This window comes from Paramormyrops kingsleyae, chromosome 19 (genome assembly GCF_048594095.1).
Source record: "Paramormyrops kingsleyae isolate MSU_618 chromosome 19, PKINGS_0.4, whole genome shotgun sequence".
Classification (NCBI taxonomy): Eukaryota; Metazoa; Chordata; class Actinopteri; order Osteoglossiformes; family Mormyridae; genus Paramormyrops; species Paramormyrops kingsleyae.
Window position 1 is genome coordinate 16051340 of NC_132815.1, and position 25837 is coordinate 16077176.

The 25837-nt window shown below is 38.8% G+C and overlaps 1 protein-coding gene and 1 long non-coding RNA gene across 5 annotated transcripts in view; both read left to right on the forward strand.

Annotated features, from left to right (window-relative positions):
• The first annotated feature begins 37 nt into the window (after positions 1 to 37).
• On the forward strand, positions 38 to 3528 carry LOC111837923 (uncharacterized). Of its 3 annotated transcripts, XR_011984118.1 has the most exons (4): positions 38 to 1004; positions 1118 to 1158; positions 1294 to 1359; positions 1799 to 3528. It is a non-coding gene; the product is annotated as an uncharacterized lncRNA (long non-coding RNA). The 3 variants fall into 3 exon arrangements; XR_002836769.2 differs by having other exon boundaries at positions 38 to 1158; positions 1280 to 1359; XR_002836768.2 differs by having other exon boundaries at positions 38 to 1158.
• Positions 3529 to 5397: 1869 nt separating this feature from the next.
• disp1 (dispatched homolog 1 (Drosophila)) overlaps positions 5398 to 25837 on the forward strand; it is a 55725-nt gene continuing 35285 nt past the window's right edge. Inside the window, exon 1 of one of the 2 annotated variants that reach the window (XM_023799845.2) lies at positions 5398 to 5456. The gene's annotated coding sequence lies outside the window, so the exon portion shown is untranslated. Of the gene's footprint in view, positions 5457 to 7125; positions 7246 to 25837 lie in introns of those variants that run through there. The other variant, XM_023799837.1, reaches the window with a different exon arrangement.

A 25837-nucleotide genomic window follows, 5' to 3' on the forward strand; every position in this document is an offset into this window, starting at 1 on the left:
TATTCTGAATTTAACTGCCATTTACTGTTTTGAGTGAAATTTAAAATTCAATACAAAAGCCCTTTTGCGTGCAATTTATCTAATCGCGTTTATAGGATGTCATAGGCCTATTTGTAGGCCCCACCATAACAGCATCAGGATTCGCAGATGATATCAGAGACGCGCTCTGATAGTCAAAAACAAAATTTCTACAAAATTAACTGATATTACAGATATGTGAGATTTCATGTATAGGCTATGTAGGCCTATATAATACAATTGAAATATGTATAATCTTTGTTACGAAACAGAGAGTACGTCGCGTCTGACACACAAATATTCTCTCTGCGCAAATAAACGGGGAAATAAGGGATAACTAAGTGTAATTATATAATAATATGAGTTTGTCCGGACTTCTAGACCCATCGGTGAGCTGATACTACGTACTGCGCAACATTTCCCAGTTTACTCGAGTCCTTTCACCCATGTCTGTAGGTGGCAGTAAGACGACGAAAGAAAAGTACTTCCTGTGTGTGTGTGTGTTTAGTTTTTCGTGCGTGATTAGTTTGCTACCTGGGTAATTGATGAAATGTTTATTTCTGACGTATCTTCTTAATCCGGGCCCGTTATGATTGAATTAATCGAAAGGAAATATGATTCAGATATTTAATTATAAGAGGTATTTTACAATGGCCCTTTTAAAGTGAATTTACATAGTTATGAACGCAAAAAAATATCGTTTCTTCGCATTAAATCCCGTGGTGTGCTTTCATGTCACCTTGCATAGTATTAAACTTTATACAGTATATAATTTAATTTTAGAATGACTCGTACAAGATGCATGTCAGTCTTAACAGCTTTAATGCAGTGTTCCTTTCCATTAAAAGCAGGAATTGTGACTCATTACTCGAGAGGGATCCAACTTTATTTTTCTGAGAATTATATGCTTAACTTTGTTTTTTTTTTTTCTTTTTTTTTTAGTAATCGTGTTATGAATATCACTTGCGTGAAAGTCCCATGATAAGGTATCAACTTTTAAAATTCAGGTTTCTTGGTTTGTTACTTTTTTCTGTAATATGCTATCTTGATGAGACCACTCAACCGCTTTCGCCGCTTTCCAAAATTCCCTGCTGATTAGCCGCGCCGACCTCTAAAATTGCCCGGCTCAGCCAACTGCTGGTGAGAATTCCCATCTTAAGATATACAAGGTTTATGTGTTGCCATATGCCTTTAATAATATAGGTGAGTTGCGCACATGTAATGCGCATTCCTTACAGTAGCCTATAATAACATGCTACAGGGGTCTCTCCATAGGTGTACACTGTTAACTATGGACCTCGGAAATAAATGCGATCGGACGTTACAGGATTGGACCTATCGGTAAGTCGACGGATACCATTATTTGTCTTTATTTCATTTTCTCTTAATTAGTTTTGCGTTTAGTCATTTAGTCTATAGTTTTCATCTTTAGGTTTTTTATAGTCTATTCTTTAACCTTAGTTTCTCTTTATTAGTTTCAGAAGTGGGTCAGGCTTCCATGTCACTGCACGTTGGGCTTGCATACCTGTGTATATAAATCCCCAATCAAGAGAATCTTATATAAAGCGAAACATAGTTCTTCTAAATTTTCTACTGAGCCATACTTTCACTTTTCATTTTATTCATTTTTAAACATCACTTTTGATTCAGTTTATGCTTTTATATATGCTTTTATTTATGCATTTTCTTTTAATGTATGCTTTTTTAACTATTTATGTAAAACACTGAATGACCTTGTGTATGAAATTGTGTTATACAAATAAACTTGCCATTGTTACAGATGAGAATGATGAAGAACAGATGATCTACATTGTGGCTTTCAATAACTGAACGTTATTGAACTAAAAAAAAAACACAAGAAACAAAAGGACCACAAGGGATCAAAAACAAGAAACCAAGAAAAAGACTAAAACTAAGGCAGGGAGAGACACAGGAAAAAACGTAGTAGACAAGCACACAATCAGCAAACACAATGACCAACCAAGGAACAAGGGCAAGAGCAGGCACATATATACACAGATAACAAGGGACAGGTCTGGGGAAAACAGTACGCAGGTGATGGTCATAATCATGAAGGACTCAAACAATTGAAAAGGGGTAACCAGCGACACCTGCTGGCCAGTCAGGCAGTCCTAGATGATAGTTCATTGATTTCTCTTTTTTGTTATGTATGCCTTTCTCACATTGAACAGTGAAGCTGAACAATGCAGCACAGGAGACAGACAACCCTGTTTGGGACAAACAAGTGTGCTGCTATGGATTTCATGCAAAGGTATTGGCACCTTCAGCAAATGAAGGATATGATAAATCTTGCTTTTGTTTATTACTAGTTTTTTTTTTCTTCCATTTTTGTAATTCTGTAGCCTTCTACCTCCGTGCAGTGCAGGAACTGCAGGGCTCTCTACACAAGTGAGTTCAGTGTCCCCTGGGCAAGCAAGTTCAGGTCCCTCTATAGCAGCTAATTAAGTGTCACCTGTCCCAGCAAGTGCACAGTCTTCTGTGCCAGCATCAGCTTCTGATCCTCGAAAAGAGTTCATCCAGTCCATGGATTGATTCTACTGACGTCCCAATGCCCCTCTGCCATATTCTGGCCCCCACAACTGTACCAGTCATCTTCAAGCTCCGCAGGACAGGCAGTGGATAAAAGGAGGACTGTATCTCCGCGCACAGACACGCCACATTTAGCACACTGAAGGTTATCAATGCCAAGGCAAATTATACATCAGCCTGCAGTTTCTGCCCTCAATCAGTTTCTCTCACAACTCCTAACCCTGCCCAAGGCTCCCTGCTTCTATAACTATTGCTCCTGTAGGCCATCCTCCCCCTACTCTACCTGCCGAGAGGCTCTAGAAACAGTTGGGAGCAATCGGTGTAGCAATGAACCTTGGCACAAAGCCAGTGGCCTCGGCTAATATTATGGATACATATACTGTCCTCACAATCCATCTTGCTGCTTAAGCAGACCATAGTTCCCCGCAATGTAATAAAAACCTGTACCATTTTACTTTGAGGGGACACTTTTCTGGTCTCTACAATGATAACTTAAATCTTACAAAAATCTGTGATTGCAATCAAAAAACTAGAATTGCTAAAAATAAATGTGTACTCCAATTTGTCCGTGAGCGGTTATTGTGATGGACTGCCAATTCATTGTGTTCTGCGCACATGGGTTCAAATCCCTTCCTCATTAAGAAATAAAGTCATTATAGGTAGTGTTCAGATAGGGATTTGGGCAGGTGTCCAAACAGTCATGTATTTGAATGCTGTCAGGTGAGAGGAAGTCACTAGGTCACCCTGGCCTTTGACCTCATATTCTATTGATTGATCTATTATCTTTCCCACAGTCTGCAATACACACTTTTGCTACAATGGCTAACTTGAGGCTGGTGGGTGGTGAGTCACCATTTCAAACCTTGGCAGCATAGTTGCATTTTTGTTGGGCCCAGAATGCTTTAGGGGAGCCTGCAGTCAGACCCCAAGCTTCCCTCTCAACTCTGTCTGTCTCAAAAAGAAGAGCAAGATGAGATATTTTAAAAGAAGCACTACCATTTATCTGTATTGCAAATTCTATGCAAATGGAAAATAAAGGATCATTTCAAAACCCTACAGGTAGTTTTATTGATCTGCGGTTGCATTGCTTTATGTAAGAATATGTCTCTTCTCTAGTAATGTGTCAGTATCATATTTTTTTAATCCTTTGCGACATTTTCAGAATAAGCATTGGAAAGTAGATGGCAGTCAACTACATTTATAACTTAAAATGTCAGAAATAGCCAGACACATATAAAGAAATAAACATTTTATAATTACTAATTTTACTGAACTTACTAAAATTTTAATTTCTTAAATAGTTGAAACAGTGCAAATAACAAAACCTAATAATTACTGGGGAATCTGTCGTTCATCACAGCAGATAAGATTTAGAAGTAAAAACTGCCATAGAGTGGGCGCTGTACTTGTATATTTTAATAAAAACTATCGTTTTAATGAGTGTACTTTGATCGTACATCCATTTTCTATGCGCGCTTGTTCTGGGCAGGGTCGGGGGGTCTGGAGCCTATCCTTGAAGCAACGGGCACAAGGCAGGGAATAAATAAATGTAGATAAGAACGTCCTCTGAATAACGGCAATAATAAAACTCATGTCAGGATAGACGGAGACTATGTTGAAGGTGAAAAAATCAGCCTCTTTTTTGAGGTTTTTCAGTCTAACGCTGAGGGCGCAACATAAAACAATGGCTGTTGTCTGACAAAGGTTTTCAGTATTTTTCACTGAATCGCTGCATTGTTTTGAGAGCTGGAAAAAACACAGTTTGCAGTAACAATCTACTGCATTTTAACAATGGAGACAAAAATGGACCGAAAAACTATTATCATCAATATTACATATCTGGTACAAGAACATTTAGTAAACATTGACATTTAGGTATTTCATGTCTTCCTGAAACGTTAATTACCATAATAAAAATAAAAACTGAATAGAATACAAAAGAATCTTTTTTGACAAGTAACCGAAGCTGGTGAAACTTTTTGTTGGTATAGCTTATTATATTTTCCTAAGGAAAGACATTTTTTTAGCTACAATTTATTGATGTGTCTTCCTGCTGGTTATTAATAATATGGCAATTAGTAGCAGTATTTGAAAAGTACAGCAGTATTTTTTTGTTTATTTGTTAAGTAAGGGATAATGTACAGGCCGTTTCTATTGTTAATTATTACACGGCTCTCTGGAATGCTTGATTCTGATTGGTCAGTTGAGACATTTGCAGGATCATTATTTTCAAATAATAACCGCTCCAAAGTAATAACGCATAGTCACGTGGTAGCCGGTACAGGCAGCCGGTAGTTATCGCAGAAATAAGCCCCGACAGTGTGATCAGGACCCGACGCGAAGCGGAGGGTCTTGTATCACACTGAAGGGGCTTATTTCGCGATAACTACCGGCTGCCTGTACATTATCCCGCTTATTACACGGCTACTTGCCACATAAGGAAAATGACATGGACATGAATATGAATTTGAAACATTTTATTGGCATATTTGTTTTAAAATAACATTTTTATCTTTCCGCGAAACGATATAGTACCACGTGACTATGCGTTATTACTTTGGAGCGGTTATTATTTGAAAATAATGAACCTGCAAATGTCTCAACTGACCAATCAGAATCAAGCATTCCAGAGAGCCGTGTAATAATTAACAATAGAAACCAGCAACACGGTTTCGAACATGAGATCAGTATTACTTATATATATATATTCAGCACACTTAAAAACAAAGTTGAACGAACTTTAATGTAGGCTAAGTGCAGACGGTGAAGTCACTATGTGACGTACAGCTGAGCGAGGCGCAGCTCCACGCGCTGGAGACCCAATTATGACCGTTACTCAGATAATTCGTTGTAAAAAAATACGAGTTGCTGTTGTGGTTAACTCTACAGTAAGTGAACAGTACCTTAATTCTTTCTTAAATTGTAGTGGTTTATTAAAATTAATTTTATTCCATATTCCAATATGCGCAATGTGCTAAACAACTTTTACCTCAGATTTATGACACTTAGCAATTAAAATGATACCCATTTCTGTCGACTTATTTAAAATACTGCCGACTTAAACTGAGTAGCTTCACACAACATTGACGGTGCAAGCAGATTCTTTATCCTACAGTGAAGTATTATAGTCAGTTATTTACATCGATCGTAGTAGTATATCGATCGTCGCTGTCCGTTGAAAAACACGTAGATCTATCTCAAAATATTCATTATTTTGGGAGCTTGGAAAAAACGCCTTTTCTCTGGAACTGCTTTACAAAATAAATCCAGAACAACGTGATGAGTCGCCCTTATTTTCACCACAAAAACAAATCTAGAGTAAGCCTATCTTTAAGTCAAAACTCAAAACCCATCTGTTTAAGTTGGCTTACTCTCTTTAGACCTATTGTTGTCTCATTATGTAAATAACTCTTTTTAATTATTTGTTATTATTGTTTGTCTTTTACGGACTATGTAAGGTGACCTTTGGTTTTAGAAAGGCGCCCACAAATAAAATGCATTATCATTATTATTATTATCTTTACATAGCCGTCTAGGGATGGTTTATCGTTTTAAATTCACCTTCGTGGACCGTTGTCATCGAGGCAAATATGTCAGTGTCAACAAGATACAAACTAATCTCACTTCATAGTTAATGATTTAGTTAGCTAACTTATAGGTATCAACATTAAGTTGTTCAAATTAGCGATATAAAGTAGCCTAATACATATATAAACTAGCATGGTAAGTTAGACGTCAAACACTAGCAGTAGACAGAGGAATATGGACGTAGCCTATTACATAGTAAAAAACCACAGTTGTCAAAGATAAGCTATAACTACTTGCCTGACTTCATATAAATGAATGAAATAATTTGTTTTTCATTCTGTGACTACATGACTACAGCTAACATCATGTCTGGGTTTACAATATTAAACCCACCTCAGTCAGCTCCCCTCTCCCCATGTGTTTGTCATTCTCGCCATCCATTCCCTCACCTATTCAGCCAGCCTATCAGCAGAAAGTCCCATACTGCCCTACAAAGGCAAACTATGCTGACACTGAAACTGAGAAATGGGGCTTCAAAGTTTTGTGACTGTGAATGAATAATGAATAAAATGAAAAGTGTGTAGTAGGTGGGTAAATTACAGTGCTCTAGCTGAGTTAAGATATTTTGTCACGATATAAAACAACACCTAACACATCCAATTTTCGTCATAGCTTCATTTTGGTAAAATATGCAGTTATGGTATTTTGCCTTTAGGCAGTGTAACTCTCGCACGTATGGTGTGTGCATTTGTTATATAAATATTAATATAAGATTTATACATACGAATAAAAAACGTATTGGACTTGACTTATTGATTTAACGAGTAATCAATTAAATGTTTTGTGATGTCAGTGAGTCTAAAGAATCAGAGTCGATCGGAGAACATCAGGCTTTGACAAATTGTGAAAATCTTCTAGGTCTACTTTCTCACGGTCACGCAAAGTATTCGCATTCAGGACTACACAACCTAGAGTGCATTGCGCCTGCGACTGACGTCATCCGTGTTTTCTCTCGTTCGGTTTTGCCAGCTGCTGGGACGCCGCATGAGCTCACTTCCTGTTTTCTGTGCGCATGTGCAGACGTCGATGGGTCGCACTGAGCTGCTGTGATTCACGCAGGAACTCTTTTTAGAGTCGGGATGCGTTAAAGTAAGGCATTCAAGGCAACGCTTTCATTATTCGTGTGTGTTCCACTGGTGTGCTTCGAATATTGTTTTATGCATAGAATGCTGATTATAATGATCTGTAAACGGGAGTAATTCATATCGTCAAGTGTGTCTTCTGTCTGTATTTTCTTTGAATAGAAAGAATCCGACTGTTGCGCATATCTGCGTAACTGCTGTTCAAGCAAAATGAACAACAATATCACGACAAACGTTTGTACTTTAAAAGGCACTTTTCAGTTAATCACCTGTACTAATCGGGTTAACTGGTAGCTTGCTGGCTCCAGTGACGGTGTTATTTTATTTTCTGATCTGATTTAAATTAAAACCAGCTAACCCGCGTAATCGTGGATGTGAACATGCCCTTCGTCAACTAGATGTTTTATTTCTCTGATCACTTAATATACACTAGTTAGTGTTTTGTTTCACATATATGAAGCTATAGACAAACAAATATTTACCATGTGTGTTTGTGTTTAATGTTGTTATAACCAGCTATGGATAATCAGGCAGAAGTATCCTTTAGGGCAGAATTGTGCGTTTTTTAAACCTGTTAAATATATGTGTGAATTAATTTTAATGATGAGTATAAGGACTTCAAACCATATACCCTGCAGCATGTTGCAGAATTACGCTACTTAAGTCTTCAATGACAATTCACTTATTGCCAAAACTAAACCTCATTAATTTTCATTGTTTTGGGCTTTGAACTATGCAGCGGTTGAGTTTGGAGTTTTACTCTTTTGTCTTTCTGTTCATCTCTGTCATGTTTAACCTTGCTTTTTAAAAAATGATGACTTCATTGTTTTTCCAGTATATTCTAAATCGCTTATTCAACATTTCGGCAATAGATTAAATTTCAGCGTCTTCAAGTGTTACTAATGGAAGTGAGTCCTACTTTAGTTTTTGCCCGTCTTTTTAATGATTCTGTCCCCTCCCAGGACTGAAAGTTTTTTTTTTTTCCACTGGCACTCAGATCCCTGGCGGAGCTCCAGGTGCGCTGATTAAATCGGACACGTCCGATGCAGCAGCCGCTCTATTAGGAGGAATGGTCTTTTGTCTGGACCTGCACTCTGTTTGGGTTTTCACCAGGGTGGAGGGGAAGGCTTGAAAGGACAACTTCTGTTTTGAAAGGAATTACTGCAGAGTTTAATTACAGATAGATGCTGCGACAGATGAAGGCAACTCTTTTTATAATGTATGAGCTCATGTATAATTTTATAGACCGTTACTGCCTTTGCAGCTGTAAGAGCAGAAGGGAGATGAGGAGCTTGTCGCCCTTATACATGTTGAAGTGTTTGTGATAATGCCAGGAGGCTTCAGAGGACAGCCTGGCATTGATGTCATTGTGAAAGGAGAACATAGAGAGACTTTGCGTACAGTCCAGCTGTTGTGCAGTTTTACCTTATTGTATGTTAAACACCATCAACATTTTCTACACAGGATCGTGACGATGGCTGAATCTGAGGGCTTATGATAGTGGAAAAATAGCTTATGCTTTTACAAATTCCTCTCTGGCCACTGTTCCTTTGTGAAATGTAGGTGGCTTATAGTTTAGGTATTTAATATTCTAAATAATATATACTTTTGACATTTTAAGTGAAACAATTACGTAAGAAATAATTACGTCAAGTAGCAACAGTTGTAAAAACACTGGCCTGGTTGTGAAAGCTGCCTCCAGCCCCGGAATCCTGTGAGAGATTGATGGGCAATGAGCAGCGTATGGTCTGTGCTGTTGTACTCATATTTTCAGCTCTTATATATGGAGAAGTTCATGTAGGTTAATGGTGAAAAGAATTCCAGTCAGCTTATTTTTTACATTGGTGACCATTTATCCCATGTTTAATATACAGCAAGATTAAGCTCATTAATGTTTCTTGATAATGAAAACAGATTAATGTTAAATTCAATCTCAGCAGATGGCAAAATGGAGAATGCTAATGGACGGTTCAGGTAACTGGAGGTTTCTATCACTGGGGAAATGACCTGAAATTCACCTAAAATGACTCCACTGAAATATCCAGCTGTTTTTCCGCATAAAAATTGTAAGTTGATATGTACAGCTGTGTAGGTTGCTATCTGTGGAAATGATAAACTGTTTGAGATGTACTCTCCAGCCTCCTGGCCATGGAAAGTGCTGGAATTTCACATTCCTTTGTTCCCAGCCTCGTCCTGTAGACACTCTTCTCCAATCGCTGGGACCTACCTGTGATAAATTGCTCCCCTGCGCCCAGATTTTTCTTATCAGTCACAGGCAGAATGGAATTATCAATTTTTTTGACAATGAGCTAATTTTAAGATATTGAAACTACTCGTTTTAAGTGTTTAGAGTCGGTACCGTAATGAGAAGTCAACTAAAAATCCGTTAAGGATTTACGTGTTACTTTTGTGATCTTAATATTGCAGGAGATTTTAGGGGAATATCCGTTTCTATCGAGGTTTGCATAGGCGCAGCTCTTGGTTCTGTCTCCACTAGAGTGTGCTGTGGTGCCGGTGCTCCCGTTTCTCAGACAAGCAGTATATTTGGCGCAGGTCATTTCTCCATGCCCTCGGTAATTAACAGTGATAACCGTTAAATATGGATTTTCAAGGCTGCTGTTGTAGGACAGATGACTGTTTAGATATCTAAAGTAATTGAGTTTTTGGTTTAGTGCACTATATTACCACATGCATTGGTACATTTCAGAATTCTCTGGGACTTTATTGGTAAATTATATTAAGAGTTTATAATCCCTTATAATTAAGCTTGTGTCACGCTTGGTCTTTGGGCTAATGGTTAGCTATTATGGTTCCAGTTTTTCCAGTGGGTGGGATTGTTTTCTGCTGTCAGTCGCAGAGTGCTCAGTCTAATTGCCGTCCCATTGGTTTATTAATTACTTCATGTCCTGATAAACAAGGCAGTGATTTAGCGAACACTAACCGTTCAAACTGGGTTCACCAGCCATATCACTTCTTGAGAATTATAATGGAGTTGTGTAAAGATTATTTCCTTATGGATCAGTAGGTTTATATCCAACCTTTAAAACTTTGTGGATTGTTGTCAGTGGTTTTATTTAGGGGAAATTACTGTTCTTTAGAAATTAAAACTCAGATTTAAATGATTGCATTCAATTCAGTTCTTTTTACCATCTGTTCTGCAGTGAGCCTTTAATTAATGAAGTGGATTAAAGAGACAGATGCCCGATGTCGTCATTGGCCATAAAGGCAGTCTGAAATACTAATGTGTACTTCATATTTACCCCAAAGGAAAGGCAGACAAAAGCAATCTACTGTTTTGTGTATCATCAGATGGGTAGCTGCCTGCTGCGGCAACCAGCAGGTGATTTTATTCATTAATCAGGATAACAGTGGTCCAAGCAGATGGAGTAACTATGGTAAAAGGAGGACAGAATGAATGGAGGATGGGAATAACGTCCTTCCTGGTCAGTCATCTAAAGGCCATGACCCCTTCTCACTGGTTTCATGTAATTTTCCATTTAAATGTGGACTTACCTTCTGTCAGCTATTAGCATGTGGTTTTAACCTGAAACATGGTTTTATTATCCATAAATATTTTAAACGTTCTTCTCCTCAGGAATGCTTTCCCCAGTTTTCCATCTATTTGTATTCTCATTTATTTTCCACCTGCATGATCTTTAATATGAGAAATCACTATTCCAATTGGCAGTCTACCATCTTTGCCCAAATTCCCGACTACAGGTGTAGCGTTTATCCTGATGTGTAAATCTTCCAAAAAGTATTTCATATGTTTTCAGAAAAAGTTTATTGGTATCATAAATTTAGGATTTGAACTTAACAGGTAACAGCACTCCCCCTATATGATAGTGTTTTGGCAGGACAGTTGCTGAAAAGCTCATTTCGTTGTCTGAAGTATGCGGGCCTCATTGAACTCCCGCTCAGAATCTTAGAGATCAACATGTGTTTTTGTAAAGTGAGGATATCAATTTGTAACCTTCAGCAGTCTTTAGTACATTTGGTGGGGTTTGGCAGCCCCATGGCTTTACCGCATCAGATAGGCACTACGGATTTTTTCAAAGTGCATTCATCTTTGTCATTTTCGAGTTTATTACCTCCTTTAATTAAAGCTGGTACCAGAAAAGCAGACGTTTTCCTTTAATTTGCCTTTTTGATGATGGAACGCAGCGCTCTAGCCTTGAATACTGATTAGTCTTTTGATGAGTGCAGCCAGTTGACTACCCAAGAAAGTTATTACATCACTCTAGTGCAAATGTCACTTTGTCTTCCTGAAATACCCAACTTTTCAATCATTTAATTGGAATGGGAGTGCTTTCTGCACGAAGACAATACCGACTGAGGTTAAGTCTCACAGTGGAAGTACCCGGGAAGGCCGCTGTTCTCCAGAGTACATCTGTGTCTGTGTCCATCTGTGATTTCTTTGCAGAGGAATATGCCATTTTCGTGGTTTTTAATTTGAATGATGGCACAGGATTCCTTTTGTCTGTCTTTTCATTAGAAAAGGACTGTTTACTGTTGTCTGGACAGTTAGGAGTCGGGTGCACAGGAAAAAATGTAAATGGGTCATTCCATATGAAATCACCCAGTGAGTCCCAGGTCACCCTCTCAGATTCCCCTGAAAAAAATCACAGGTGCTCCTATACCATATAGTAGAACCCACTTATAGTGGTTATATAGATCAAAAAGCTTTTGACAGAATCATTCCTGTACAAATACAAATATTCGCTTATCGTAATCAAGTAGTCCGCTGTAAACTTTGTTCCTTTTATACCTGACAAGATATGGGAAAATTACAATTGCGCTAATTCTTTTTCTTTCTTTTTTTTTTTATAACCCTACTTGGCTAGGCGGTAACCCGTCTGCTTCTGACTACCTACCTGAGGCTAATTCTGCATGCTCAGAAAACATGACGGGGAAAAGAAAGTCATTGTCTTTCAATGCCAAATATCGACTAATTGAAGCTTATGATAAAACGGCAAAAACATGCCACGGAGATGCAACAGCGAAACTACAATAAGCTATACTTTATGTACAATATTGTACTGTATTGAAGCGCTGAACAGACAGAGGATTCACGGCAGTGGCGAATGAAAACGACGAGAGGCGGACTGACACGAAGTTGTTCTTTATGTTACTCCTTAGAGGGACCACACAACAAGCAACAATAACACGAAAGCCATGAACAGGGAAACATGGGGAAGTTGCACTAAGGATGGCAAGACACACACACGGCGGGTAATTACATGGCTAAGGCACACTAGGATCAGGCAGGAACTATGTGCAACCACAGTTAAAGGCACACGTTTCAACGGGATAAACAGCACAACAAGAACCTGCACTAAAAAATACAAACACGGGGCCACACAAGACATACTCGGGGCTATATACCCACGCTCGCAAGGCATGCTGGGACATGAAATGCTGCCGGCGCTACAGTATTATAGCGTATTTGAATTATACATAGAGTTCAGTAATTAAATTTTTACAGTACTGTGACTTGAAGTGTTTGAAACAGCTGTACATAATTTTGAAAGTGTCAAAAAATTCTGTAAATAACGACACTATCCATTTTATTACCTTATATTCATGTAATAAATATACAATATGTCAATTAGATGTCAACAAGAGAATGACAGCTCATTCTTAAAAAAAATTGTCACTCCAGAAGGAAGCTTAGCAGCAACATAATTTTTTTCTCCAGATCATATTCAGATATTTAAGCATACGATAATCTATTTAGATATTTATGATAGAAATGTGAAAATAATGTCCACATGGTCAAATGAGGACATGAATCTAGGCAGTTATGAAAATCAGACACATTTAAAAACATTACTGTGACACTCCAGTAGCAGTGATACATATGTTTACTGCATAACCATGGCTTAGTATGTCATAAATGACAGGAGAAAAAACTGAGTGCTTTATTTAGCGTACTGTTTGAGTGAGAAGCTCTCAAAGGGGGCGTCGTTTTGAATTTTCAGTCACATTCAGAGCCTTGTAGGTGGAAAAGTATATAAGATGTAGCTGAATTTTTGAATTCTACAGAAAAAGTTAGCCCAAGTCACAGACTTTCGAAGCGGTACATTCCATATCAAAGGAGCTATGAATGTCGGAAGTTTGACAGGAAGGCTTGTTTGGCAAAATGCTTGAAATTAATGAAAAATTTAATGAGCGTAAGTTTCAAAATTATTTGAGATACATACCTAATATTCAGGATTTTGCTGTAAGTTTGGTATAGGAGCACCTGTGAATTTTTTTCAGGGGAATATGTGATCTGGGAATTTTTTTCTAAAATTGGCTGATTTGACGTTGAATTCCATAAATGGAATAATAGATAAAATGTTTTTTGAAGCCTGTAGCTCTATTTGTATGAATGAGAAGAAAACAAGCTGTGATTTACTAAATTACACTTTTTTTTTTGTTCATTTTCATGTAAAATACTAAGTCTGGCACAAAAATGTAACAAGTTCTTTATAGTGATATGCTACCCTAACACTTTCCTCATCAGGGAAGACATGAAGGTTAGAACACATCCGGTGGGTGATGTATGTGGGTTCACGGGGATATGCAGCTTGGTGTGGCTAATTGGAGTGCTGATTGATGCGAGGCCTCTGGCTTTTTCTGCAGCACGAGAAACACGCCGTGTCTTTGTGGCTCCACATGCCGGCTGTGTGACCGCAGCTCTGTCCTTGGCTGTAGCGTCTCTTAAAGTCTTTCTTTGCAAACGTTTCCGTTTTGTAGCCACAGCTGGGCCCAGACAGCTGCTAATGGCCTGTAAGCCTCACTTCCTGATGGTGCACTTGAACTGGTGCCACGCAATCCAGCAAATGTTTGCATTGTGAAGTGTTAGTTTAATGCAAGTTTGCAGTTAAATACAAATGTATTATTTTTTACTTTTCTGCTGTCTTGTGGTTTTATGGGGTACCTTAATTCTTGCTGTCAGTTTTTCTGTTTGAAAACTGTCCTACTTTCTTTGTAATGTCTGTTGTCCCACTCACCTGCTAAAAACAGGTACATTTCATCTTTTAGCAGGCAGGAACTTTAGTTTGAACAATGGAGACTCTTCATCTGTTCTGTTGATTGGGTTTTTTTAAGCCTTGTTTTGCTAGGACACTAATGACACCCTTCTGCTGTACCTACTGTGTATTTTTATCCCCTGCTGAGTTAATGTTCTTAATTTGATCAATTTTCTGTATGTGTTCCTGATTGAAATTTGTTTTTTTTTTCAAGTATGTCCGCAATGCATTCTTCTTGGAAACTGTGTTTGCCCGTATCCCCTGAGGAAAGAGAGAAACTTATAAAATTTCATAAGTACATTTCAGTTTACTTCGGAAGCCTGATTAGCTGTAAACTAGTTGTGAGTACCTTTTTGAAAATGCCATCTTGTTACTGTTGCTCTTTACTTCCCTACTTAGAATGTTGCTTTAAGCCAACTGTTGTTTCTCAGACAGTTTGTATCACTGTACTTTAATTATTCATTGCTTTATAATTGTATAGGATGTTTGGAGAGTTATTGCTCAACACACTTAGCATAGTAACTCTTGACAGCTGAGATGATGTCCATATTTTCATCAGGATAAGGGGGCATCAGTTTAGCTAGAATAATGTTGAGTATAAAAAATTTTCTGTGTATTTTACCAGAATGTAATGTCTAGAGTCAATCTGGAGTAATTTCAAATTCTATATAAAGTATATTATTACCTAAAAATTAGTTTCCTAAGCAGAATTAAATATATATATATATATATATATATATATATATATATATATATATATTAGGAATTCATAGTAACCATGTGTACAATTTACTACTCAACATTATTGTATTTTTTTTTTCTTGGCTAGGAAATGTTGCGTTTCTAATCTGTCAATTCCTGGAAGGTGGTGAATGATGGATGGTCTCAGAAATAAAGCTCCCAATTGGATTAGTTCAGCAGCATCTGCTGTGCGGAACTATTTTCACATCGATCACTTAACAACCGGCCATAGGATCCAGATTTGTTTTCTTAACCGGATGTATGAAGCCTGAGCTAGACGAAAGGAACATGCGAGATTCTTCAAAGAGGGACCCTAGCGTGTGTGCCAGTGTCCCTGTGCCGTTTTCCGAAGGCGAGCCTCCGTGGCTCCGGTTGCCCTGCAGCTGTTACTGTTTGTATATTCGATATAGCGTTGATGCCGACAGAAAACAGGTGCAAAGTATTAGTTCCACTGTTTATTTGCCAAATATGTGGACTGCACTCAATAGAGTTGTCAGAGTAGGTTATGATAATATATTGCAGTTTGACTTGGAAATTGACCTTTGCGATCAAGTGCTGCACACTTCTTAGAGACAGAAATATGGGGGAGGGTTCAGGTGCACTGACCTCCAAAGACATCTGAAAAACATCTCGTGTAGAACCTGCCAGGATTCAATTTCCAGCATCTGCCAAGCAAATGTGTGACATTCACCCGGAATTATTATTTTGCAAATAATGACGACATTTAAAAATACTTTGCTTTGATTTTTCTGAGAAAATCCTCTTCAGAAGGAATTAATGACTTTGTTAGGTGTTGACTTGGTTCTGGAATGGATGTATTACCTCAGAAACTATTGACTGCTGTGAACAAAGTGATGGTTATAAGCAGAGATGGCACCGATCCGATACCTACTATTGGTATCAGGCCGATACTGGAAGAAAAATTCTTGAGGGGGTGGGAGAGTAAAACAATACAATTTTTCATCAGAGGTAGGTCTAGCTTGGAAAATCACAAAAAGTTTTGTAGCCATAGCGTGACATACTGAAGTCAGGGTCATTTTATTTTTATTGGAAGTTGTTACTGAATGAAACAAAGCAGACTTATGTAAATCATATTGGCCATGGAATTCTCCCTGTAGCATAGGGGCATAGCTCTTGTTTGAGCAACATGACCACTATATTTTCCTGTTCTTGACATACTCAAACAATGGGGCTACAGAACTAAATACAGAAAATTTGCCATGTTAGTTGAAATGTATTGATACAAATCTCATTTAATGCTTAGTAGTTGACATAAGGGGGAAAAGGTATTGCATTGGTAACAGTATTGGCGGATACTCAAAATTTTAATATCAAGATTGGACCAGGAAAAATATGACATCCCATAGTTGTAAGTAATTCTTCAATTAATTAATCAATAAGTACCACCCAATTAACACCCCCCAAAAAATAGTCAGATTCATTGTCTAAACTGACAATTTTGTCTCTGGGGTAGTTAATGAGTTTTATATTACCATTTATTTCTGTAATTAAAGTATTTAATCAAATCCAGGGCAAGAGTACTCAAATGAGGAAAAAAATGGCAAAACAAAAAAAAAAATGAACGAAAATACACATCTTGTCACAGAGATTGATTGTCTGTTGTGGGTTACATGATATTAAGTTGAAAGATTTAAAAATAGTGTATGTATCTTTGTCTTACTGATTTTTGGCTAACTATTTGGGGAAAATGGTTTTAAATCTAATTATAGCAACAAACGACAATTTTAATATACCTAAAAAGGTAATGTCAACTGCTCAATACAACATTTTTTAAAAAAGATTCTGAGGCTACTCCACAAAGCAAGTTAAGACAGGTATCCAGATTACTTTAATAATTTCTTCAAAATATCTTGTCAGGAAACCTGATTTGTGGCCACATATCAATATCAAGGTCCACTGGTCCTTGGATAAGTTGTAGGGATCCCTGTCATGTCCAACTGCTTTTAATTTAAGCAGATAATTGCTTGTTTCACAGTTTACCCAACCAAAATAAGCCACATTTCACCATATTTTCCCTCTTGGTCTGTCTGAGGGGGGCATCTTGTGACAGGAAAGTGACGTTAGTACCTTCTATACTGAACTGACTTGTGGGGTACCTGGCACCCCAGTCTGTATATGGCTTGGCCGACCACCCTTTGATAAACTCTTCTTTACTTCTGTCATCCTGCCCAACTTTAGCCTCTGTTGTTTTTTCATCTTCCCTGAATAGGCCTTTGGCGCAAGGTTGTAAGCATGGGTCAGATAGAGAGCATTGATAAGGAGTCTACTACAGTCTCTTCCTTTTGCCTTGATTGTCGAGTTTGGCATGCTTGGGTAGTGATAGACGATGATAGCTTATCCTGAACGGTTGCAGTTGTATCCGTGATAAGTGTTTTACCATTATTGTACGAATTGTGATACAGCACTACTTGATTAATAAATAAAAAAAATCCAAACAAATTTTATATACCTTCTGACTGCTAAAAATCATTGCACTGCAAACAACACGTCTGCAATTGTTCCAAACTGCATTTTGCAATGTCTATACTTTGATGTCAAATTATAAACTTAACATGAATCTGACATATTTACAAAGTACACTAAGATAAAGATGAATTTAATGCCAAAACAAATATATAAGAAATAATTTATTTGCCATGAATTAAGTTTATGATATTGAATGAAATGTGTGACCATGCCCCAGTCAGTGAAATTGTGTTCCCTACCCCTGGACTCCAGAGGGTTATTGGGTCAGCTACACTGTCGATTAAACTGTATGGCATGGCTGATGAGGAATAAGGTTCTACTTAATCTGTACTTTAAACTATTGAAATTTCAGTATAAAAGCGATTTTACTGTAATGAGTCAGTTCCTTTACTGTACTCTCTATCTTGGGGCACCAGCTTAATTACTTTACTGCATATTTATTGGTTTTACAGCAAAAATCATTATTTACTTGTTTTCAAAAAAGTGTGTATCACACACTTAGAAATAAATTGAACCTCAAATTATAGTTCTAAAAGAGCTCTTAAAAAGTTAATTGACACGGTCTCATTGGATGCTTTTTAATTAGCAACACCTTTGCCATAACATAAAACACCAAACATTTGTGTTTAATATCCCTTTGGGACCCTGTGACCACAATTGCAATTAATAGCAAAATGGAAAGAACAGAACTGAATGAGTCAGTCAAAAAAAATGACACAACACAAAATGTCACTGTGAACGATATGTGCAGATATGTTAAACATTGTTTGTCAGTGGATTTTTGTTATGAAACCAATAAATTTGCAGCATTTTTACAGAATTAAGGAAGTGTCCCAAGACTTTCTGTGAAAACTGTTTGTTTAAATTTATTATAATACTACAAGAAATGTTTTCTTGTAAGGATTGAATTGCTGGATAAGTACTGAAATGGTCAGTTGTCATTACTACATGCATTCCAGTGTGTTTGGTTTATAACCAAACAAAAGGTAATTCATGATCTATATTGTGGATCGTGATTCTAACCAAAAATATTAAGATGACATTTTGACCATATCGCCTTTCTATCCAAGAGAAATGTCCCTTTGTGCAGGTCTTATTGCTCATCTTCCTGGAGACATTCTGTCCTCAGCCGATCGCTAATACAGCGATGCTTGTGGCCATGCCTTTCTGCAGACTGTGCAGGGTTAGCTGTAGCCTACTGTCAGGCTGTGAGATCACCTCCTCTCCACAACCGTTTCTCATGGATTTCTGCAACACGAGGTTGATGTTCTGTGGTTTCTCAAGAGTGTTGGCTTCATAGGCCATCTCTGTAAAGACCTCGTTAAACCAGCATTCCAGTATGGCTTCCAGGTGGCCCATTTCTATGTTCTTAGTCGTCAGATGTTTCTCAGCCAGATTCAAATGGAAAAATTTTTGCAAATTGTGTTTACCATTCATTTTTGAAGGGCTTTCGGCCCTTCATCCAATGTTCATCCTGAAGTAAAACCTTCTAGTTCAACACTCACTTGCGTTCCTGCTCTTTGTTTGGTTGGTAACACCCTGAGACATAACAAAGTTTAATGGGGACACAGAGGTTGACAATGATGGACTGTGTACAACTAATATGTGAAAATTGGGTTTAAAATGAGATTGTTACGCGTCCCACGGACAGACAGAGCCCCTAGAGCAGTAATATAATTTATGGTGTGTAAAATGCAGTAATGTATGACTCTCTAAAACCCCCAAAGTAAAAAGTGACTTCTAGTGAAACGGATTAGCACAGCTGAATGGTGAAACATTCCCGTTTATGATGGGGGTGACCTCGGCTGGGATAGGCTGCTTGGTATCCAGCTCGCGAAGTACAGATGTTTGTGGCAGTTGCTTTCTCTTGACCGATCTCTAATATCCACTGCATGTTGGTGAAACTTCAAAAACATGTTAATGTTTCTTGTAGAAAAGACATGTAAGAACTCATTTACTGGTAGTATGCATCTTCAGATGGACCCACTCTCCCCTAGTGCTCAAGCGTGCCTGCTTTGCTCACTGAACTTTCAAAGCACGTATTGAACAGGTGTGTGGTCGCAATTTCAAAATGACGAATCTGGGTTTTCTGCCAAAGTGGAAGTGTTCTCAGTCCAGAGACGCGCCCAGCATTTGGTCTGGCACATGGTGCTTACATGTAATTTTGAAAAAGTCTTGTCAGGATTGTTTAACCCCTTGCTTGCTGTAAACTGTCATTTTAAATGTTTAACTTTTTAAGAGTTAAGAAGCTTGTCCCTGAAGGCCTGTTATAAGATGTTGATGCAGATATGGGAATAGACACATTTTTGATGTTTTGATGCAGCTGTTGCCAAAACATGGAAAAACTGAGAGTTTGGTAAGGAAGAGCACTGAAGTCCATGTATTCTGTTAGCTTTGTCTGTTATTTTTGCCTTCAGCTAATTCAGTCTAACCTGTGACTTGGCTTTTTATCATGTTTTAGTGATGCTTAGTTTAGAAGACTTGAACCATTAATTCCATAATGTAGAAGCTGGCAGAATTTAATGTGTGAGTATTAGGTGTGTTTGATGGTGCATCCTGGGAGAGCATCTCAGACTGACACCCACAAGCCCTGTGACCATATCTGCTGTCTGTGTCCTGGACCATTAGTAGCCGCTTAATGAAACGTGAACCCAGTCGGGGCACAAAGCAGTGCCGCAACAGCAACCCTGCTCATATGGGTTCAGTCAATGCAGAATCAGCCACATGCTGTGAGGACTTTGTCATTGTCACCTTGTTTCTGAAAGGTGCTTAAGGAGGTTGAGCCCTGAGTAGGGCTGAACGATTTATCGATTTCAAATCGAAATCGCGATTTGAAAGAACGCGATTAGCAAATCGCAAAGGCTGCGATTTAGGACATACATTATACAGCACGTCGGACCCAGGGTTTAAAACTGTTGTAAGAATAGTTTTCCATACTCATACCGTGCTCCCTATGTGACAGTCGTTCTCACCAATCACAAGCGCTGTGCTCTTTATGTGACAGTAATGCTCACCAATCAGAAGTGCCCCGAGGCTACGGAGTACACGCCCACAAACAGCAAACACGTGAAACCGGAAAAAATGTTGCATTCGCGGTGCGGAAAAAATATTGATTCCGCTACTGAGCTATAAATGAATTGCCTGACTATTTCATGGTCCGAGATTGTTTCAAAGAGGTCCTATCATCAATAGAACCGGCGAGCTCCTTTTAAACACCAACTGCAATATACTTCAGCGTATCATATCTTTGGTTTTTGTTAATAGGCAATAGCATTAGTATACCGCTAACCCATCAAAACAACGAGACTAATTCTCACAGCGGCGGAGTCGGTGACCTCCAAAAAAGCCGTAAAACCCACAATACAGTCGTGTTTATGTCATATGTTTCTGTGCTTATTAAATTTAAGTGTTTCCAAAGATTAATCCCACAACAGTAATAAAATAAAAGTCTTGCTTTAACATAAATACTAAAAGAATAGATCGCTTTAATTGCTATTACAGTTGGGTATGGGCACGCGGTCTTATTTAGAAAGCATACAAAAAGAGACGCATATAATGTTTAATCATTCGTTTTGTATTTGTCCGAATAACAAAGCAAAGGAATGATAAGCTGTTCAGTCGAAAACTGCATTTTACTTCTAATTTAAAATAAAATGCAGGGTTGGCAAATTTGGTCAGCTGCATGGATTGAGATTTTCTGTTCTCTGTTCTGCTCATTTACATGTATGTACGTTTTATTACCTTGTAAATAGTCTGTAGGGTTTGCAAACTGCCGTAACGTTTTTGATGCAGCTAATTTTAAGTTCAGAATGGAATATAGATTTGCCGTAAGATTTCTTGCGTGAGAGTCTGAAAGAGTTTGCAACCATGAATACGTACATTTTTTGTTTCATCTGAATTGATTTGTATAGAAAATAACCATATACAGTTGCGGAAACTTCGACCAACATGAAATCACCAATAAACGACTTCTATTTATTCAACATTTTATAAAATGCATACTATGTTTAAAAATTTCCAGCTTTACGGTTTCAGGACAGAACAGCCACTCTGTTATGAACATTACGGTTTTTTGAGTGTTATTAGTGTTAATAACAGCAGCTAACAACACAATAGCGCAGACAAAAGGGCTGCATACACCGAAGTAGTTCTTGCTTGTTCATTGGCGTGGGAAAAGGCTGTTCTAGTGTTATTAGCAGGGTAATAAGCGTTACCTGCAAGATCGCTATTTTTCTTTTTGCTGCAATTGTTTTCATTGTTACTTTATTTAACTTGACACATCACATCTTTAAATTCTCATCCTTGCATTAGAATATAGACCAGTTAATACTGATGGTATCTCATGCTGCGTCATATGTTTTAAAATTACTACACACTGAATATTGAACTGAAGCTTGACATAAAAAAAATTAAATCGCAAATCAAATCGTAATCGTAATTTCTGTCAGAAAAATCGCGATTCGATATTTTCCCCAAATCGTGCAGCCACAGCCCTGAGCGTGAACAGATGAATTGGTTTGGCAGTTTTTTTCCCTAGGTGTGTTCTGTTTCTGATGAACAGATTTATCTGTCTCCTATGACCCACATTTTACTGAACCCCCCATGTGCTATATGTTAAAGTTCTTAGTGCTGGTTAGTACTTGGATGGGAGACCAACTAGGAAAGCTGGGTTGCTGCTGGAATAGATGTTGTTGTGGCCAGCAGGTTAGCCCATCCTGTGGTCAGTGTGGATTCCAATGTCCCAGTGCAGCGTCAGGGACACTGTGCTGTAGAAATGATGCCGTCCTTCAGATGATACGTAAAACTGAGGTCCTGACTTTCTTAGTCCTTTCACACCAAGCCTTGCCTGGAGCCAGTGCTGGTCCCAGTTCTCGGCTGGAGCTCATATCAGCCCCACCAAAAACCATCTCGCATTCACACTGCACTCGGTGGTGAAATGATAGAACGATGACATTAGTGTGTGCGTGTTATTGTGGGAAGGGTACTGTTTCGGAAGTGAAGACAACAATGGAGGACTGTGCGAGATGCGATGAACACAAGACTTTTTTGAATTTACTGCAAAGCTTAACTTATTTTTTAGCTTCATATGTTATCGTTCCTTTGGATAACCCAACACAGTTCATTCAAAAATCAAAATATCTGAGTGTCCCGCATTCACCTTTAAAAGCGATACCTGCAGCAATCGATTGTTGTAACAGCAGAAATGCATATTTATTTTATGTGCTTTTTTGCTGCTATGATAAGAAATTACCGTGCATTTAAATTTCTATATTGCAGCTGAAGTATGAATTAGCATATAAAGGTTACAATGCATAGTAATTTGTCATCAAATCAGTGCAAATGCACATAAAATAAGTATGCAATATCCTCGAGGTCCCCTGACGCTGTATGACGTGCCGCAGTGGAGCCCCAATTACATGCCGCCATCACTCACACCCCCACCCAGGCGAATGGCTGGCATCCATATTATCTCCTTGTAATGTTCATGATCTGTCTGAGGGTTCATATTAATCACAATAAGTGTGATTTATGTTTGACTGCCTCAAATTAAAGGGGGACAAACATTGATTTTGTTTGTTGATTGACTAGCCTGTGGGCTATGTAGGCCATTGCTATTCTCTGTTTTTTCTAGCTGCCTTTGACATCCTTTCAATATCAGCAACTTGTTACTAATTTGATCATTTCTCTGAGTTGGGTGGTGGGGGGAGTTTGGACAGAAAAATAAAAGAAAAATGTCTGCCAGTGGAGCAGCGGTTAGTCCTGCTAGGTGGGGGCCAAGGAGGAAGCCATGGCTTTCGAAACCTTGGGCAAACACCGTGTTTGCTTTTCTCAGATTAAAGGCAGCCTCCTCGTATAAAGCCGAGGCAGAGTTTGTTCCGGAAGCTTCTTATTCGCGTCTGCTGGGAATACAAACAGGATCACACAGCAGGAACAGCTGCCTGATCTGCCGCTAATACCATCAGTCGGCCTGTTCCTGATGAGCTCGCCTAGCTGTGAAGCAGACCGGGAAATGTGCGGAAGCTGTTTAGAAGGCTCCAGAACAACAACAATGGCAAGGGCTTGTCTGTTGAATATTTAACCGTAGTGGTTGGAGTTACAGGAGAATTGATACAAAAATGCGTGTGAGAGTTTGTTTGAACTAGGATTGGTGCAACATAACAGGCGTGTTTGTTTGCATTGATTTGGACTTTGGTCAGCATGTTTTTGAATCCGTTATACAGCCCTGCCCGGAGGTGAGACGGGAGGCAGGCTTACTGCTGTGTGTGATAATGTGTTACGGAGTATATATGGTTCAGCCCTTCCTGAATATTCTCTCTCTCACACACATAAATATATACATACATGCATACATACCTATATATATATATAGGGGTGTAATGATACACAAAAATCACAGTTTGGCACGTACCTCGGTTTAAAATTTACTTAAACGTAAATCAAAATAAAAATTATTTCAAGAAAATAAAAATGAAATAAATATCCATTAAGGTGCGCATTTAGAAAATGAACTGTACCTGACCGTTATTGCATCCACATTTGCAGCTTTCATCTTCATATTAGAGCTGTACAACACAAGTATAACAAAATAAATATCCATTATAGTGCATCGTTTAAAAAAAATACATATACTGCGCTAGTGATAGTAGAGGGTCTTCATATGTTGGTTTATTTGTGTTTGCCGTAAATATACGCTCATGCTTCGTGGCACGGTTTCAAGCTCCCCTTTCCGAATGTCGTTCAGGGGTAACACATAGAGGTTCCCCTTTGCTGCATTCGCTTGGTACATATGCGTACCAAAGCGAAAGGCCATACCGGAAATTTTCTATACGAATACGTGTACCGTTATACTCTTACACACACACACACACACACACACACACACACACACATTCCCCAGCACCCTGTTCTTGTTCTGCACAGATGGTGTGCCATCACAGAGAAGACCGTTTTGCTGAAACGGGGACTGTGTAAAGCGGAACAGTTCAAATAAGGCTGCGGACGTTAGCTGGCAGACCTTCACAATGGGCGCAGTTGGTCATGTGTTTTATGTGCCTGCCCTCCAAATGTCCTTGGCTGCTTAAAACTTTGGGAACGCTCCTCTCTTTGCCGTTTTAATTTTCAGCAAAAGGGATGCCAAAATATACTAGGTGAATAGAGGAATAAAAGTGCAGATTTTTTTTTTAAAAGACTTCTGGAGGAAGGCAGAGCTGCTCCAACTCATCTGCTACAGACCTCAGATTGATGGGTAGACTTTCACATGTCTCAGATGTCATTTCATCGCCATTTGGGACCTAGGGAAAGTGGAAATGCCCTACTTGCAGGAAAATGCAAAAACAATGAGCAAAAAATGGTGTGAGTAGTCTGCCCTGCTTCTGAGGTTCATGACCGCTGCCATTTTGTGGTAGAGAGCCATGCTGTCACTCAGGAAGCGAGTCCTAGTAATTTTAGGCTGTTCTTAAGAATGTTGAGTTGGTGTACATCCCACCATTGCTCCCTGTGTTTTACACAGTGGGTGAATTATTCTGCTTAAAATGCACAAATTCTGAATCATCTCGAGTTTGATGCAACCAGTTTGTGGTTAATAAGTGAGTGGTTCTGGATTTTTCAGTGTGTGAGGCCGTGTTCTCCAACCATTGATTTTTATCTGAAGGGATTTGGTTACCATGGCAAGAGGGCAGAAATGCTTGGATTCAGGATGTTATGGAGAAGATCTCCATGTTCTCTCGCTCAGGAATTCAGCTGTTTGCTGGGTGGTGAATCCTGTTAGTCTCCAAATGCTTTAGATCCGTGACACTTCACACATAAATGGAGATTAAACCCGGAAGTTAGCTGGAAGTGACAGTGGAGTTTTCATTGGCATGCCAGCCAAAGCGTGGCCTTGTTGAATGCATGCTGATTTAACGGCCGTCAAGTTTCACTGTTGATCTGTGAGTGTAAATCTCTCTGAACGCCGTCTGTGTATCCGTGTGTAACAGGCAGGCGTGTACTTTGTGCGATGTGCATTTCGGGTGCTCACCATCAGCAGGCTGTCAGCTTGCTCGGGTGAGATAATTGACCTGCGCTCTGCTCTGGTGACCGTGTCCCCTGAGTCCTTGTAGATGAGAGAGGGAGGAGGGGGCAGTTTACCATGAGGGATGTGAGACAGGGCTACATGCTACACAAGCAGTTTCCGTGTTTTGAAGTCGTGCAAGGTTTTATCAAGCTTCTGCTTTACAGATGCCTATCCTGTTATTATGATCATTACGGAATAACCTGATGCTGCAGAGGATGGTAATCACTAGCGGTGTAAAGATGCATCAATGCATCGTGACGAGTCTGTTACTAAAGTGCCAATTTAATGCATCGATCCGTAAC